Source organism: Aulonocara sp. 'chitande type north' Nkhata Bay, linkage group LG23, assembly GCF_057382095.1.
Source record: "Aulonocara sp. 'chitande type north' Nkhata Bay isolate Kocher_YH1m ecotype deep benthic linkage group LG23, A_spYH_male_GT1.1, whole genome shotgun sequence".
NCBI lineage: Eukaryota > Metazoa > Chordata > Actinopteri > Cichliformes > Cichlidae > Aulonocara > Aulonocara sp. 'chitande type north' Nkhata Bay.
This window is the reverse complement of record NC_141365.1, coordinates 33476237-33495122: the sequence shown is the minus strand read 5'-3', so window position 1 is coordinate 33495122 and position 18886 is coordinate 33476237. Positions and strand designations below refer to the sequence as shown.

The 18886-nt window shown below is 40.8% G+C and overlaps 1 protein-coding gene and 1 long non-coding RNA gene across 3 annotated transcripts in view; one reads left to right on the top strand and one right to left on the bottom strand.

Annotated features, from left to right (window-relative positions):
• The first annotated feature begins 1637 nt into the window (after window positions 1-1637).
• LOC147302255 (bile salt export pump-like) overlaps window positions 1638-18886 on the top strand; it is a 40242-nt gene continuing 22993 nt past the window's right edge. The window contains exon 1 of the mRNA XM_086281988.1: window positions 1638-1773. The gene's annotated coding sequence lies outside the window, so the exon portion shown is untranslated. The remainder of the gene's footprint in view (window positions 1774-18886) is intronic.
• LOC147302256 (uncharacterized) lies at window positions 7756-8846 on the bottom strand. 2 transcript variants are annotated; one of them, XR_015127201.1, is made up of 4 exons: window positions 8610-8846; window positions 8249-8357; window positions 8022-8143; window positions 7756-7879 (listed from the first exon to the last, which is right to left on the bottom strand). It is a non-coding gene; the product is annotated as an uncharacterized LOC147302256 (long non-coding RNA). The 2 variants fall into 2 exon arrangements; XR_015127200.1 differs by having other exon boundaries at window positions 8249-8846.

The following is an 18886-nucleotide window of genomic DNA, read 5'->3' as shown; positions in this document are numbered from 1 at the left end:
ACATTTCTAAGCCTACAGAGAGAACCACAGTTCCCTTTAGGTTGACTTTACACATCATTTATGTGCACGAAGATAATACATTTTCCATGACACATGTCAAAAACACATCAAACAAGAGCTATTAAATGTACCCATTCTTTAAATTATTTATTTAGTGATATTGCACTTGGTACATTTGCCATTTTTTGTGGTATTGCCAGCCTGAATAAAGTAATTGACATGCAGTGGAGATTTTAAAACACTGTGCTTGAAATGAGTATCGCTATGTTACCATGACCTCTTAATCTGAAAGGCTTCTCCCAGACATGCACATTATTTTGTTGTTTGTGGTTTCCTGAATGCACTTGAAAGCTGCGGTGAATGACCTAAAGTTCACAACCATCAAACCCTCAAATGTGCAACCATGCATATCCAATTGCCAGCCATTATTATATAAATAATATAAATCACTGAAGTTGTCCATCATTCATGACTGAAGAGGGAAATTTATACACAAAAAAGAAGAATTTTGTGTGTTCCACATAGTTAAAATATGAGTTAGAGGACTTCAACAGCATCTATAAACATGTCTTAAATTTACTATCTACACTTGCACAGCAATGCCTTGACTGTTCATTCGTTTTTGATTAGAAGTTGGACTTTTTGCAACTACCAGACTCAGCAACCTGTGTTTATCCCTTTATTCAATTTAATCTCAGAGAAATGTACTGATAGTAAGGTCCTCATGAATAAGAATGTAAGTAAATATAAATATAAGTTGGAACAACTTCATTTTTTTATAAGTGTGACACTGCGTGTCTGGCCCGGCACACACACGTCAGTGTTGCAGGGCAAGTGAACCTTTTATTTTCCTTTTCAGTGAACAAACTTGCAGCCTTTTCAGCCGTTGCGGCTGCTCTGGCTCAGGTCTCTCGTCTTCTGTGGTCCCAGCTGGCTACTAAAACAGGGAAAGCATGATTGGATGATTGAGCCCACCTGCCCTGCCAGCATCCCTGGCACTGCCCCCAAACCCACTGCAGCACCCCTCCTCTGCAGCTGAACAGCAGACCACACCCTGCCACATTAAGTTTAAAGGCATTCATTTTCTTCTTCTTCTTCCTTCTCCAACACGTTCTCACTCCCAACTCGTCAAACGTGTGACGCATGGTCAGGCTCCCTCTGCTTCACTTATGGACGCGCAGGGTACCCCCCTCGCGTCGGGAATTGACGTGAAGGGTCCTCCGATTGAAGAGATTGCCGCGGAAGTGCCTGTTGTCGGTATATTTAGACATTTTCCATCCATCCATCCAGGCCCTGCGACAGACTGGCGACCTGTCCAGGGTGTACCCCGCCTCTCGCCCTATGACAGCTGGGATAGGCTCCAGCGCCCCACGCGACCCTGAAAAGGATAAGCGGAAGCGAATGGATATTTAGACATTTTCCAAATCACATTGTAGTGACGTATACAGAACACAATAAACTATATAATGTAAACAACTACCTGAAAAACAGGTAGAACGATACTTTTGTATCGTTTATTGCATTTATGGAGGGAGTGATGTATGCTGGGTAATGGCCAACATAGCTACTGGGTCACTATTCACCCGCTTCGGCTGTTATCAGTCCATACAATGGGCGTTATAAGCACAAACCAGTCCCATAGATATGGGCCATCTCCTGCTAGATTGTTCAGAAGGTTGTTCTCATCCATCCAGATGGAGGATCACTAACAGGAGCGTGGAAGACTCCAGAATCCACTCTGGCTGGAATCCGGTGGATATGCAGTGTGTACAGGTAAGACCATTTAAACGGACAGCATTTAAAAGTCAGCGAGTGTCAATAATGTTAATGTGGTCATGTTAGTAATACACCGAGTGCTAATATAACAGCTTTAAGATGCATTTGTAGATGTTATTACGTGTTTTACCGTCTTTATGGTGCTAGCTTAAAGTTACGGTGTAAACGTTAGCTTATATTGGAGTAAAGCTGTTACTGTTTAAACGATGTTAGCACAGAAATATTAGCTTCTGTCATGACTGATGAAGTTACTAGTTAATAAAGTTTTCAGTAAAGTGTTTAATCGCAGCCACAGATTGACAGCAAATATCTCGATTAGCTTCAGTGCATCCATAATAAATATGTGCAAGTTTCAGTGCTTCGTTTAAACTGTATGATACTTATACTGACCCAGGGTCAGTGTAAAATACAATCCTAGCTGTGTGAACAAAGCCACTGTAAATTTAATCCTGCATGACAAACCTCAGGATGCAGGTTATTGTTACTCTTTCCTGCTGGCACACCTGTTACACCTGAGAGTCAGCTAGAAACTTACAGTGTCGTGGACATCATGCAAAGACTGCCAGACTCTGTAATACTGCAAATGATCAGTGACTCAGGTTATCACTAAACTTTAAACGGCACCTCTGTGTCTCTGTGTGCTGAACATTTAGGATTGAGTCAGGCTGCATCAGCTGAAGCTGTTATTTGTATATATCAGTATTTTTTATTCAGGTGTGGGGAAAATACGTAAGACTGCAGTGAAGCGATGCACCAGATTAATCCCTGGCCAAAGGTATCGTACTTAAATCAGACTACTGATCCAGCCACATCAGCCTTTTGTGAGGTCTGTTTAAAGTTGACTAAAAGTGAACTGCAGGTTCCTGAGAGGTGGACTGTGAGCACAGAAACACATGTTCATACATACAGCTGCAGCAAACTTACATTAATTTTAAATAGATTTGTCTCTGTGTTAGTCTTCTGACAGACTGGTGACCTGTCCAGATGTGTCCTACCTATGACTACTGGGACAGGCTCTAGCCTTTTTAATAGAAATTTTCTGTTATTCTCATTTAAAGTATTTAAGTGCTTATGCATATGCTTAGTTGTGACACTGTTATGGACTGTTCAGTGAAAGTTTCTAAAACTAGATGAACTTACTTCAGCGTCAGCAGTTTGAGAGAACAACTCCCTTTACGGGTGCTGATAAGGCCAAGGGCACAAAACAGCATAACCATTGATCTGTTGAAGTGTGGTAGGATCAGTTTGTAACTTCCTCCCTCTTCCTTGGAATGCATAAAGGAGGAGGAGCACAACTTCTGTGGCAGCACTGACATGACTGAACTGTGATGTTTGATGTGTGTTGGCGCAGTAACAAATAGCTTGATCACAGCTCTTTCTGTGTTGCAGACTTTATTTAAAAAATTCCACGACACCTGAACCTGAATTGAATATTCAGAAGACATTTGTTTAAATAGTTCTACAAATCTGAGCCATAAAGATTGCTGGACTGCATGATGGCCTTACCCCTGAGCAGTCATCCTGTTAAAGGAGGAACCACTTAGAAGCTGTTTTCAAAGTAGCTGAGCAGATTTCATCTCAAGTAAGCGATTAACTGTTTGTTCGTTTGTTCTGCCACTTAAAGAGCATTTAAGGACGTCTTTTGAGTGTCCAGTTGAATTAATTCTACTGGCTCTCATGGTCATTTGTTATTATAGACATATTTTTCATGTTCATCCAGCTATTTAATCGGAAGGTTGCTGGTTCGAGCCCCGGCTTGGACAGTCTCGGTCGTTGTGTCCTTGGGCAAGACACTTCACCCGTTGCCTACTGGTGGTGGTCAGAGGGCCCGGTGGCGCCAGTGTCCGGCAGCCTCGCCTCTGTCAGTGCGCCCCAGGGTGGCTGTGGCTACATTGTAGCTTGCCATCACCAGTGTGTGAATGTGTGTGTGAATGGGTGGATGACAGGTTGTGTAAAGCGCTTTGGGGTCCTTAGGGACTAGAAAAGTGCTATACAAATACAGGCCATTTACCATTTAGTAAATTCTATCTATTTAGTAATATCCGTCAGCTATAAAATGTAATATAAATATAAAAATATCTAAATATCTCCTGCCCTTTATATTTTAATGATGTAAGTCTGTTATCGTGTTACATTAACATTCCTCACATATCAATGAGATGCTGTACAGTACAATCCTACTGACGCAGCAGAGGGATAACGACGGCTATTCAACATCGTTACACGACACATTCGAGCTGCATGACACAGACAAAGTGACTAAATCATCTTTTTTGTGGTTTATTGACTTCAAACCAGCAGACCAAGCCGATTGCAGAAGATGTCAGAGAAGAACTTCAGGCCGTGGACTGAAAAGGTTTTTTTTTTTTTCTTGTTATCAAAAGACATTTGGAGTGGCAGCTTCTACAACTGGTTGTGCTAAAGTACAGCTTACAGTCTAAGAAATCACAGTGTTGATATTCAGCACAAAGAGAAAAGCTCACTTGTTTGAATTTATTTACAATCATAGTTTTATAAATTCTGACTGTAAACAGCTTTTACAGCTTTGATATTGTTTGGCACTCGATATCAGGTGATAGGGTTTAATTTAAAGGTTTCTGTGTCCCAATGAGCCATTTACACTGACCAGTGTCAGTTTAACTGTAACACATTCATTATTTAGATTCAACAAAGAAATAACTGAATGTAAGCTTCAGCGAAGTGGCGTTCATGGTCTCAGTGAACAGTCATGGTCACACACTGCGTGTGGTTTTAAAGCAACATGTCTGTTCACTACAACGATCGAGATGTGTAATATTAGTGCAGCTACGGTTTGTTCTTGAACATCAGTTCTGTTTTCTACTTTGATCACTTAGACCAAAAAAGTGTTGTTTTCAGATTCTTTCTTTTACATCTATAAACCACCTGTTCATTTTTTTTATTACAATTAGTTTCACATGAATGTTAGTGTTTCCTTTATGATCTTTTAATGCTTACACTACACTGTACACATTAGAGACATTTCTGTTACCTGTTTCTGTTGACTCAGAGTTGTGAAATGTTCTTTTATTTAATGCACAATATGAAGTTCATAATTTTCTTACAAATAAAACTCTAATGACAAACATGAACAGCTGTGCTTATTTCTGAGACATGAGTTTTTGAATGTGTTCATATTTAGTCAGTGTGCATCTGTCTGCTGAAACTGTAATGGTGAACCTGAGGTGATGGTCAACAGAAGGCAAATATATATCAATATAAAACAATATTGAAGTAATGTCTTTACCCCCTGCAGCGTGTGGACGTGGTGCACACAATCACCTTATTCACTGTAGTAAACGTGCACCGCTAGCTCACGTGACTGACTGTCTCCATGGTTACATCGTATATTATTAGCTATGTAAACAGCTTCCAAAGATACCGCCATAGCTCTCTGCAGCTGTAACACTTTCACACTTTGCAAATCATTTCACGTTTTTGATAGTTATGAAGACAGAATATGTTTTTAAGGTCATGCTAGGCGGTTGCTATGGTGGTTGCTGTGGACTTGGCTGGACCGCGTCCGATTCCTGTTATTAGCTGTCCGCCGTAGGAAGGCTGCGTTCCATTTACAAGTAGTGACAGTCTGCCGCAACTCGAACTCAAACCCCGCTTTGTTCTTTAATTATAGGCCTTTTATAGCCGTTCATGACACGCACACACACACACATAAAGCACTTTGCCTCACCATGAGAATGCAAGTTTACCTAAGCTAACCTTTAAAATATCTGATATAGTATAGAAAAATGAAGCAACCAGAGATTTAATGATGAAGACTCTGGGTTCTGTAGTTCACGTTTTACAGTCCTGAATGACTCTTTTCATATGATTTATTGAAGAGGACTTTAGAATGCACTTTACATTTAGACTGTTGCTGTTTCATTTTTTGCATTGTTGCCGTGTTATGTCATGAATAAGGTTCACCTGCTGGGGGTTTGATGGATCAGCTGGACAATACAGTCAAAGACAGACTTCATTCATCATATGCAAGAATCCTAGTTGGATTTTTGTTGTCACTCATGTTTTTGAACCAAATATTGAAAACAAATCTGACAGACTGGATACCTGGTCAGGTGTACATTACCTTGTACTCAAGCATCCCAGGACAGAGCCCTGCCCCACCATGAGCCTGGGTGGATGTGTGGTTATAATATAAAAGGACCAATACTGAATATGAATATTTCATGAAAATTGAATTATAATACAAATTAGTAATAAGGGTTTCTCTGCGCCCTTATCTACCCCATACTCAAAGAGCTGCGGGCAGAGAGGGTGACAGGAGAGGATGGCACTGAAGAGAAGATGCTCGGTTTCTGGAGTCTCCTGGTCCTGTCAGTATTAGTAGGATACATCTGCTGTGTCTTCTCGTGGATGCTCACCTACCTTGACTCGTTCCAGCCTGGTATGGATTTCCCAACACTGCGGACAGTGGCCCACGTCAGAGACGTTTAATATTTATTACATATGTCTGAATTGCTAACCCTAACCCTAGCTCAACAGACCACAATGCCCTGGACTGTCAGTATTATTACATGCTGTGAACATAAGTAGCTTTGATCACAGTTTATGTTGTAAAAGAGAAGGAATATTGAAAAAAAGATCAACATTGTGATATTATTTCTTCCAAACTGACCAGAAACATGCTTGTCATACTCTCACAGCAAAGGATCAAACTCACTGTGCATGACGGCTCAGGCCAATGATGTCTGTTAGATTGTCAGTTGTTTAGTGCTTCTGTACAGTTAGGGTCACCGTCTCTATTTCAGAATAATTAATATGCAGAAAACACTAAAAGTTGATTGTCTTCCAATATTCTAGCATAATTAAAAAACTTTGACTTTGTAAGTACATATTATTAGTCCTAATGCCAGTATGATTCTTCATAACTCCTGCTTTGAAATACTGAACTTTAAAATTTACCTGATGAAAGATCATTTACAGTGGCACTCTGTCAGGATCATTCTGACTGTAAGATCACTGTATTAATCTGAATCCTTCCGAAATGTGCTGTGAATGAATGCTGATGCAACTCACTGTGGGAAAGCTGTTAATAAAATGAATCTGTGACACATGCAACACATTCACAGAGGAAGAGGACACAAAGGGAGGACACGCAGAGGCTGTGTTAAAGTCAGAAATCCAAATCTTTATTAACTCATTCACTGCCATTGACGTCTATAGACGTCAATTACGTTTTTCAATGGGAGGGGCTAGAATACAACCTCGGGCAGCTTGTCAGTGAACATCAGACTGCTTGAAATGTATTTTTCACAAAAAGCTCGTTTTCTCCCTTTTTGTGGTCAAAACAGGCATTTTTGGTGGAACCCACCTCTCTTCTACAGCTGATTACTAAAGAATGGAAAATGGTAGAAACAAGCTTTTTTTTTTGGATGGAAGAAGAGAGTCTGTTCTTCATTTTGGTAGGTTCAGCGTTTATATGATCATAACACACAGTTTTCTGTGGCTCTTCAAAAATGAGTAAAAATGCTCAAAAACCCTGGCAGTGAATGAGTTAAAAAACAGGCGGCGGTAATGAACAGGAAGACAAGCAGTCCATCAAACAGTCCACAGGGTCAAACATACAGAGAATTCAAACAGCAGTAAAAAATAACTGGACACTGAAAAACTTAAAGCAATGTGTGACGCAATAAAAGGAAGCAGCGCAGTATATTCACTGAATTATCATCAATTACAAAAGAGAAAAACGACGATTTCGAAGGATTATTTTCTTAAATGCAGTTAGAGTGTGGCTGGTAAAGATGGAAACATACAGAATGTAAACTGTGTGAGTTTGGTGAACTTTGTTAGTAACAAATGAGGTAAAAAAAAACAACCCCAAAACAGACAAAACACAGAAAGAGGCTCTCAGTATTCATTAATAATTAGAAAGAAACATTCTGGTCGTGGATTTTTACAGTCTTAGTTCCGCTCGCTGTCATCATTATAATCATCATAATCAATGGGTCCTGAGGTGGGTGGGGCTGTCTCTGGTGATGTCACCATGAAGGAACAGCATCTGGCACGTGTTGGTGAAACATCTCAGTACACTGGTGTAGTTTCCTCTCCAGCTGTTTGACATGTGACACTTGAACATTAAGGGGAAGGAGAAGAAACAGTGTTAGGTCAGGTGACCACATGGTTTCTAAAGTAACTGACAGGAAGTAACCAGGCCGTTAGAAATGGATGGCATGTGTTTAGAGTTACTGGAGTTGGGTAACTCTACTTACCAAAAGCAGAAGCACACAGATGAAGGATCAGATGCTGAATGTTGCAGGAACATGCTCATGTGCGGTGGTCATTCAGTGCTGCTCCGGCAGGTTAGACAGTCCAAGACTGATATCCTGCCCATCTGAGAGTTTGAAAACACACATGCAAAGATTTATTTTGTATTACAGTCAAAGTTGGATGTTCATTTTTGTCCTTTAAAAATGTTTGTGTATTTGAAAGCACTAACATTTAAGGATGACTTGGATCGTCTCCTTTAAAGGGGAGACAAGTGTATCCACTGATCCACGTCACTTTACCTGGATGATGACTCCTCTCCCCCTCACTCAGAAACACTCCTAATATAACCAAGCAAATAAATAATATTGAAGATTTACTTACATCATTACAAAAACATCAAAAACGTCTCCCTTTGATTCTATTTCTCCATTCCTGCTGAACATCAGGCAACAAATATCTCAATAAATCACAGTAAAATGTGAAGCACATGTTTTCTCTGCTTTGTCTAACCTCTGCAGAGCCTCTGTCAAGAAAAACATATCTGTAAGCATAAAACAAATATACATTTCATAACACGTCACTGGACAAACCTCGGTCAGTTGATTTCCTCTGTGCAGTGCAGACGAACATCAGTCAGCAAGTCAAGGTGGTGAGATGGACTGGTGTCCTTTGTGACTCTGCTGGTTCTTCTGAGGAAACACCACCGTCTCTCCACACCGTCACCATCTGTGAGCACAAACTGCTGCTCTGCTCTGCCAGCATGTAGGAAATCACATATCACACACACAGGGGTGAAGAAACATTAGAGCTCAACTTTGGATACTTTAGATCTAAACAGATCAAAGTAGCTCTTAGTTTCAGCAATCAGTGAACAGACAAACAATGATACCAAACTGATTCTGTATGAATACAATATGGTATTTTCAATACAGGTGTCAAATTAATTTATTAAAACTAATACAGATATATGTATATATATTTTTTTAATAAATTAGTTTGCTAAATTATAAGAATATATATATATATATATTTTTTTTTCATTTAACAATTCCAACTGAAAGAAATTAAATATTGAACAAAAATATATTGTCACATTCTGAGCATGCTCAGCACGCTGACAAACTTGAAGCTGCTACAGATTTTAAGAAGTGATAATTATAGGGAAAAAACTTCTCTTTTTCATCCGTTTAATCAAACATTTGATGCCTCAGCTGTCTCAGTCTATAGCGTTCTGCAACTACAACTAAGCTGAAGCTTGGATTTGGCTGCAGGTGCCCCTGTACATCCTTCTCAACATGTGGGTACCATTTAATCCCACTTCTTCCTGAGCTTTGCTTCATCACAAGACCAAAGGTGGCATCCCGTGTCACGGTCATATCATCATCCAGAAGAAACATTTGAAGAAACATCATGGAGAAGAAACATTTACGCGCCTCCTGGTTTTGTTTTCTGATCCTGCGAAAAGACTGAGGACAACAAAGCCCAGAGAACACGAGATACACAACATCCAACATTCAGACTCAACAGCCTCCATAAATGAAAAGCACCAGGTTGGTTCAGTTATAGTAGATATAAGCATACTTCACATTACTGGGTATGAATAATAATGAGGAGGCAAACTTTGAAGATTCAGAGCATGATGTCCCATCATCAGACTGTAAACAAACATCCACCAGGCTTCTTTGCTGGCAAAATTGATGATTCTCCTATCAGGGATCAGTAGAGTGTATTAACCTGTGGTATAAGCAGCAGTCACTGAAATATTACTGTTTCAGATAAGAAATCTAGGACATAAAAGCCAGGGTGGGAGGGATCTCTGCAAACTGACTTACCTCTGCAAGTGTGAAGCTCAACAAAAATCTGACTCTCCAGTCACAGACAAACAAAAAACTCCAGCTGGGAGATAGAAAACGCTGTCTGGGTCTTGCTGGATATTGCTGGTCAGGGTCCACACATTAGCAGAGTGCTTCTTGGTCCCACTGACCCATGTGGACAGTGACTGTGAAGAACTGTTCTGGAAAACAGAAAAGAGAATTAAAATAACAAAAAGCCAAACAGGACCATGCGTCACACGTTTGACGAGTTGGGAGTGAGAACGTGTTGCCTTCTCACTTTAGCGCTTGCTAACGCAGAGAGTTTGCCCCTAGCTCTCCTTATCCCTAGCATCTTTCTCTGTCTCACAGATCTTCTGCATATCTTTCTTCACTACATTCATGAACCTGCTCTGTGGTCTTCCTCTTTTCCTTCTGCCCAGCAACTCCATTTTTAACATCAGTTGTCCAGTATATCCAATATTTGTCTTCCATACATGTCAAAACTAGGGCTGGGCGATATGACCCAAAATTCATATCTCGATATTTTTTAGCTGGATGGCGATATAAGATATATATCTCGATTTTTTTTTTAAAGCCATAAGTTAAGAACAAAAAGAGAGTTCTTAGTCACACTGTGTCCCAGATGTCACACGGGCACTTTTATTTACATACAGCGTAGATGTACATGAAGAAATTACTCAAAAATAAATTATCAGCATTTATTAAATAATCATGGTCCATAAATAAAAGAAAACAATGTTGTTTTTGTGCATAACAAAAAGCTCACAATTGTGCAATGAAAATGTAAACTAATAGACGCTGAGCATAATAACAAAGAGACAGATTTCACAGCTGCACCACGTCTCTGAACAGGTGCCATTTGTGGTCCTTATACACACACAGTACGTATCACTCCGCGAGGCTCCTCCCCGGTAGCCGTAATCCTCCGACAATCCATCAAGCGGTGCAGCTCCGTAGCTTAGCAAAGTCATATTAAAACATTTTTTGACAGATTGCTGAGCGCTGTGTACCACATAATATCGGTTCGCGGTCAGTAAGCACAACCAGAATTCATACATAAGGCGCACTGTCGATTTTTGAGAAAATGAAACGATTTTAGGCCGTGCAGCCCCTCCTGGCTGCATGTCGTTAGCGCGGTTAGCTCTAACGATGTTCGCTAACACGTTGACACCGTCCAGCCCCACGCACGGTAACTCGCTAACGGAGATTTTCCGCTTTCATCTTGTCATTGCCTGCAGGTGAAGCTATGGGGGAGGCGGAGTTGTGTTCAGTGAAGGAGAGGCGAGGCCGAGTAACGTTGCGTAGAGACAAAAGTGGACGAAAGAGAGGCAAACCTGTGGCTCCACAAGTATAATCATAACGTAACATAGACTATATCGATATAAATGATGTTGTCACATCTTATATCTCGTATGAAAATATATCGATATTTTTAAAAAACTCGATATATCGCCCAGCCCTAGTCAAAACCATTTCAGCCTGGCCTCTTTAACTTTGTCTCCAAACCACTCAACCTCAGCTACTTGTATACTTGTTTTGAACTCTTAACCAAATGTGACTGAAAAAGAAACAATGCATCATGGGAATGCCCCAGCAGATTAGAGGTATTGCAATGTATCTAAGGAATTATTTAAGGTCGACTAATTCAGCCCTAACTATGCTTTATCAAAAAGCATATAATTACTCCAACAGGGTAACAGGATTTGGTGGAAGCAATGTGATGGTGTGGGGTGGCTTCTCCCTCCATTGAAAAACAAAGCTGCAACCAGTGGCCAAATCTCCACAGTCTGGGACCAAACTCCATCCCCTAACAATTTTTGCCCCCAGAGAGTGGGTTTATCAGAGAGATTTATCAGACTATCTCCAGAATTTGGGAGGAAGAGGCTTGCCTCCAGTCCTGTCCTTAACCACAATGAACACATGTGAGATCACCTTGGGTTGCTGTTTGTGCCAGAGGGACCAACACAACCACACTGGCAGACTTGTAACAAATGCTGGTTGAGGAATGGGATGCCATTCCACAGCAGTGTGTGACAAAGCTGGTGACCAGTATGAGGGGGGAGGTGCAAGGCAGATTTATTTATATAGCACATTTTCATGCACAAGACAACTCAAGGTGCTTTATATAAACATTAAAAGGCATTACATTAAAAACAAAGAACATTAAACAACAGATAGCGAGAAACCATCAACGGAACACACAGTGAGTTATATACGACACAAACAGAGGTCAATGGCAAATACACCGTCATCGTAACTATTATCATTTCCACCACAATCACCACCACAACCATCATCAGCTCTGCCATCATCATCATCATCATCGCCACCACTGTCAGTGTACATATGCATGAAAATATATTCAAAAGAGAAAAAAAAACCTGTACATATTATTTAAAAGTGATAACACAAAAAAGTTTCAAGACCTAATTTAAAGGACTTTTGAGCAGATTTTGATCAGAGTTCAGGTTTTCTGGTAGTTTGATATTATTTGACCAAATTAGTAGAGTTTAGTTCTGGACCAGAACCATTCAGCACCTGGCAGCAGTGTGACAAATACACTGGCAGCAACCTTTTAAAATGAGATGTTTGGGGCACAGGAAATCAGTTTAGAGATCTGTGAACTGAAGTAATGTGTTCCCTTTTATTGGTCTTTGTAAGGAAACATGCAGCTGTGTTCTGAATTAGTTGCAGTTGTCTTAATGATTTTTAAAAGAGACTTGAAAAAAACTCCATTATAGTAGTCAAGCCTACTGAAAACAAATGCATGAACAAAATTCTCTAAATCATTTTGGGCCATCAGTCCCCTTATTCTAGATATATTCTTTAGGTGATAAAAAGGATGATTTGTTTATTGCTTTGATATGACTTTTAAAATTTAGCTTAGATTCCAAAATATCACCAAGATTTCAGGCAGAATTTCAGCATTCTAGCAAGTGAAGGTGGGCATTGTACTTTGGACCCTCATCTGTTTTTATCCATCCATCCATCCTACTCTAAGCCCTTCCCGCATGGCCTAAGCCCTCACCCTATCTCTAACAGAGAGGACAGCCACCCTTCGGAGAAAGCTCATTTCTGCCGCTTGTATCCAAAATCTTGTTCTTTCGGTCACTACCCAAAGCTTGTGACCATAAGTGAGGGTAGGGACGCAGATCGACCAGTAAATTGAGAGCTTCACTTTTACACTCAGCCCTCACTTCACCATGACATATTGGTACAACGTCCACATCACTGCAGCCGCAGCACCAATCCATCTGTTGAACTCCCGCTCCCTTTTCCCCTCACTCGCGAACAAGTACCCGAGTGAGGGGAGAAGGTGGCCGAGATGCTTAAACTACTCCACTTGGGGCAGGAACTCGTCCCTGACTCGGAGTGAGCACGCCACCCTTTTCCAGCTGAGGACCGGGATCAGAATTGGAAATGCTGTATTTCATTCCCACCGCTTCACACTTGTCTGTGAACTGCTCCAGTGTGAGCTGGAGGCGGTCACTTGATGAGGCCAACAGAATCACATTATCTGCAAAAAGCAGAGATGAGATTCTGAGACCATCCAAATGGAAGCCTTTAGCCAGTTGGCTATGCCTAGAAATTCTGTCCAGAAAAATTATGAACAGAATAGGTGACAAAGGGCAGCCGTGGCAGTGTCCAACACCCACTGGAAACAAGTCTGAATTATTGCCAGCTATGGGGACCAAGCTCTTGCAATGATTTTATAAGGATTGAATGGCCTGTAGCAATAGGCCAGACACCACATACTCCTGAAGCACCTCCCACAAGACACCCAGAAGGATAAGGTCGAATGTCTTGATAGCGGATATCAAGATTTGTTTCTCCATGGAGAAACTCACTTGAGTCTTTACTGTTGTTGGATGAATGCACTCCAAAACATCTGTAATTTTGAAACTGAACTCATCTACAAGCTTGTTAACTGTTAAGTGGACAAAGTCCACAAAGTGGAGGCAAAGAGGAGATAGTGTGGGAGAATAATTCCCTTGTCATTTCATTAATATATTACTTACTGATTACCTCAATTTTGCGTCTTTGTGCACTGGAGCATTTACACGAAAAAAACACACAGTTATGGTCACGGAGAGCCACATCACTTCCTGTGATCTTAGAAATATTAAAACCCCTGGTTTTAATATTACATCCAGTCTACGCCCTGTGCGTTGGCACTGTAACATGTTGGATCAACTTATAATTAACCAGAATATTACACATGGGAAATGTCAACATGGATGTTATAATCACCAGTGATTACCAGATAATCAGATTAAGTACAAATTATGGACAATAATTCAGCAAATTCATCAAAGAATATTGTATTTAGGTGGCTTATAAAATTTAGAAAAACTGAATATAGTAACCCTGATTGCAACATATTGAAAGGAAGTATATTCTCTGTAGTACATATGTTTGCACTGGATGGAATTATTGACTAGATTGGTCAATAGGCCCTCCTTTCTTTCCCTCTCTCTCGTGAACAAAACTGAAGTCAGGAGTGACTGATTCAGTAAGAATGATTGTAATTGTATCTTTATCTAGCCAAGTCTCCATTAAAAACATGAAATTAAGTTAATGTATGATAATAAAATCATTAATTAACAATGATTTACCTGACAACTAAATTAAAAGTGTTGCAAGTGTTATGTACCTTCTTAGGTCTTTTCCTGTTACTTTTTTTTTTTGTCCTGTTTGGATCTTTAGCCATCAGAATTGTTGTCTTAAGGCCAAGAAAGATGCCAAGCGGATTTATTTTACCAAGTGGATCATCATGGCCTTGCCTTATTGGTCCATTTGATTGACCTTTATTATAATTATGTAATTATTTTATTTTTGGTTGCTACAAACGGGACAGACATGACAGGGGGATAGGACAGGGAGAGAGAATGAAAGAAAGAGAGGGAGAGAAAGAAAACCAGAGGGGAGAAGAGACGGTGAGAAAGGGGGGAAGAAAGAAAGAAAAACAAACAAAACACCTGGATCACCTGTATGGAGAAAAAAAAAACAAGAGAAAGCAAACAAAAAAAGAGCAACATAATAAATACAGCACCACCCCGATAAACTAGCTAGCTGTAGATAACAGTAGATACTAAATATTAAATGATATTGTGCAGCACGCAAGATAGACAGCACACAATGTGCTTTGAGGCAGCAGCCAAGAAAGGTGTAGTCCGCGTCTGTGAACACCCGTGTGTACACCTGTGTGCATACCTGTGTGGATCAGCATGCTTGTATTCCAAAGGTTTCTCCATATAATGATCTGCTAGGGAGTGTGGGGGGCCACAGCCCTGTTCCCCAGGGCATGAAGCAGGTATGGAGGAGATCCAGGCCCCAGGTCTTTTCCTGTTACTAATCAGCATGGGATCTTTTATTTTGAGGACTGAGTTCTCCCTGTACCAGTCTGTCATCCTACTCAACCTGCAAAGATTTATTTTTAAGTATTCTACGTTTGTTTGGGATCTTCACCTGGGCCCAGGTGAAGTAGGATTTAGAGGCTTCCTTGGAAGTGAGGGAGGGACAGGACATTTTAGACACGAGGGAATGGCAGTAGGGCAGGGAGTTAGTTTATTATGTGCAGTGACCAATCATTCAAAACTTTCAAAATTTTGGACAGTTTCAGTGCTGTGGCATGAACCTGTGTTTCACACAAGTCTTTATAAGCTCTGAGCAGAAAAATCTCCACAGACATGCACATCTATGCATAGTGTTAATTTTGTATTGGACCATATGATATTATTTATAATTGAGATTTCCCTCAAAACTATCTTTGATTTCTTTTAGAAATAGGCAATGAAATACGTAAGTTAACCCCGCTAAACAATCTGACAAATCACAACAGTACAGCACCTAATCACAGCAGCGATCACTCTGGAGAAACATGGCGTGGCAGGATCAATACGAGGTATCTATACAGCAACAAAATTAAATGTTCTTTGTATTGGGGACGTTAGAAAAGATACAAAATACCAAGTCATACTAAACAAACAAACTGCTACTAAACAAAAAAGCTTTCACTAGCACAATTATTATTATAATGAACTCATTTTTGTTATTACTGGTCGACCACTGCCACTGTGTGTAACATGTGGAAGATGTACAGCAAGAAGTATTCAGCTTTCTAAATGCTGTGCATGTTGTTTACTGTCCCACAAAATAAATGGATGGCCAGGTCATTACTACAGTGACCACAGAGGTTGCATGGAGCTTAGATTAGCTGGAAACTCAAGTCCTTGATTTAATTTAATGTTATTTGATTTTAGGGGCTCGTAAAGAGGATCTACATCATTTGGATAACTGTTACACTGAATCTTCGGTCTGTGTACATTCCCATAGCTACTGACTGCAGAAACTATGTCATCCTTTGCTGGTAATGTAACTGCTGATGCACTTCTGACAGAGCAGCCACACTGATAATAATACTAACAGACAGTTCTTAGAAGAAGGCCTTCTAGTAGACACAGCTATGGCTCACAACTCACCTTGTGTTTGATTATCACATCATCATTTGATATTGGTTAATGTTAGCTAACTGGAGCCTACATTTTCCTTTCATGTTGCTCTGTAACTATCCCAAATAGTGTAACAAAATGTTACCTATCAAAATGTAAAGGATTTACACTTTTTCATACTGGTATTTTAGCTTTTCAAAGTATAGAACTCAAGACCGCAGTAAAGTTTTCAAAGCAACAGTGCAGCCGCTTTTTCCTGCGGAACTCCTTTCCAAGGGGCATAACTTCCAGGGAAAACATGACCACTTTGTTTGATTTGAGCATAATTCATTGTAAGAGACTGAAAGCCCTTAAACAATATATGAAAATTGCAAGACTAAACTAAGTTTAGATGAGAAATTTAAATTAGTCATTGACAGGGGATGTTAGGTTTTGTATTGTTGATTGTCATTTATGCTTAGAAATATTTAACCATATATGCTTAGAGGTGTATAATCAATTGTGTAGTGATAGGATGTGTGATCTTTAGCAGGAATGCACACCTACATCCTGGGAGCATGGGAAGAGGTCGTACCTTGTTTTATTGTTTTATGGTAGGATAAACGTGGCTATATCTGTTTTAGGCTAAGTGCCTTTTGTTTAGATGAACTGTTGGACTTCCAGACCAGCAGGTTTAGGGAAGTCATTTATGGGGTCACACTCTGACACCCCCCCCCCCCCCCCCCCACACACACACACACACACACACAGGCAAGGTACTTTTTGTTTGTATGTAGACGTCATATGTTAATGAACCTCTATGCATATTCATATAACCTCAATAAAAGAGCAGTGTTATGGGGGAGCAGATGAGAGTAACTGGGGTCAAGCGAAGGAACGACGTTTGTCCGGTTCTCTCCCGTGCACGAGAAACATGAAGAACTTTGCCTACTTCGTGTCTTGCTTGCTGTGTAAATATATTGTCTTCAACGTTCCAGCGAATAGGTTCAAGCTACAAACCTATCATTAATTGGTCCTTCGAGAGCCGGAGCCCTGCAGTCGACATTCACCAAGGGGAGAAGAGACACGCTGAAAGACTGACGTCAGCCAGGAAGTTCCTGTAGTAAAGTCCCGAGACGTGAGAATTTGTCATCGGGCCAGTGGATTAGCTGTCTGTTTTCTCTCCTTGATGAATGACGATCGGCGGGATCCGAGGCTATACTACACGCTAAGCAACACCGAGTAAGTTTAGAGTCCAACTCTATAACTGTACGTCTTCGCCGCTCAGTGGGGAGTTGTCCGTGGCCGCTCAGTGGGGCTAAAATTCGCCGTCTGTACGTCTTCGCCGCTCAGTGGGGCGTTGTCCGTGGCCGCTTAGTGGGGCTAAAATTCGCCGTCTTAGTGGGGCGATGTACAAAGCCGCTCAGTGGGGGTTTTTTTGTACAGAAGCATTAAGTCGCAGAGTTGCGCAGTTCGAACTTTTTTGGTTCGCCGTCTTAGTGGGGAGAAATGTAGACCGCTTTGTGGGATCCGCCGCTTTGTGGGGAACTTGAGAAGTTCAGCGGGGTCCAGATTGTGCTGGACAATAGGCCTATTTTGTGTTGTTGTTGTTGTGTTTGAGTGTGTTTGTGTGAGTGGGTGTGGAGCAGAACACGTGGTCTGTGACACCCGCTGTTGTTGTTATCATGGGTTCCTAAGCAACCAAGAGTGTGTCAGAGGGTGACAGACGTTTATGCTGGACTTTAAATAAAAGAGAGCGACAGCTCCTTAGCTGCGCGGGTTCACGCGGACCTGAGCCGTGCGGTTAATCGCAGGTTTATAAATGGAAGAGATTCAAATGTTAGAAGTTTTTAGAAAACACACCAGCCTTGAAGAGCGTGCGGAGAAGGCCAGTCCACATCAGCAGCACTTGAGATATGCTCTGGTGAATGGCTTTCCCCCACCCCTTGCTGACACAAAATGTTTATTCTTTAGCTTGCCCTGTTCGACAACAGCCTGTGTGCCAGACCATAGATTTAATTGAGGTGGATAATTGTTAAAAGTAATCTGCATTAAGCTTAGGGTTTCTCAAATTCAGTACAATGACATATGAGGTGAAGTGATATAGGTAAATATTTTAACTAATGATGTGCATAGAGGCACTTGACCGGTTTGAAAGACTGTCGTCTTATTATGAGCCATGGTTGAGATGTAGAGCACACCTGTGAAAACAACTAATATGCTGAATCCTGTATGAAACATCTAAAAGTACATGATGGAGAAGCTGAATTGAATATGAAAGTGCAAGTCTTTGCCACTGTGTGGCAAAGCAACCACTGTGTGAGGTTGCGTTGTGGTCTCTTCTGAGCTGATGAGCAAGCTACACATTATCAGATCGAGAGCTGGCTGAGAACTCCTCAAAGAGAGGGAAACAGAACTATGATAACTGTGATAACTGGAGTGTGCAGCGTTTCCGTGAGCAGTTTTCCTGCATCTTGACTCATGTGTGTAGAGTGTTCATAGCATCAGCATCATGTTTTTGTTTATTTGTTTTGTTGGGTTGAAAAATAAATAAACTTGTGATCATACCTATGGATCACCATGGCACATATCACCAGCCAT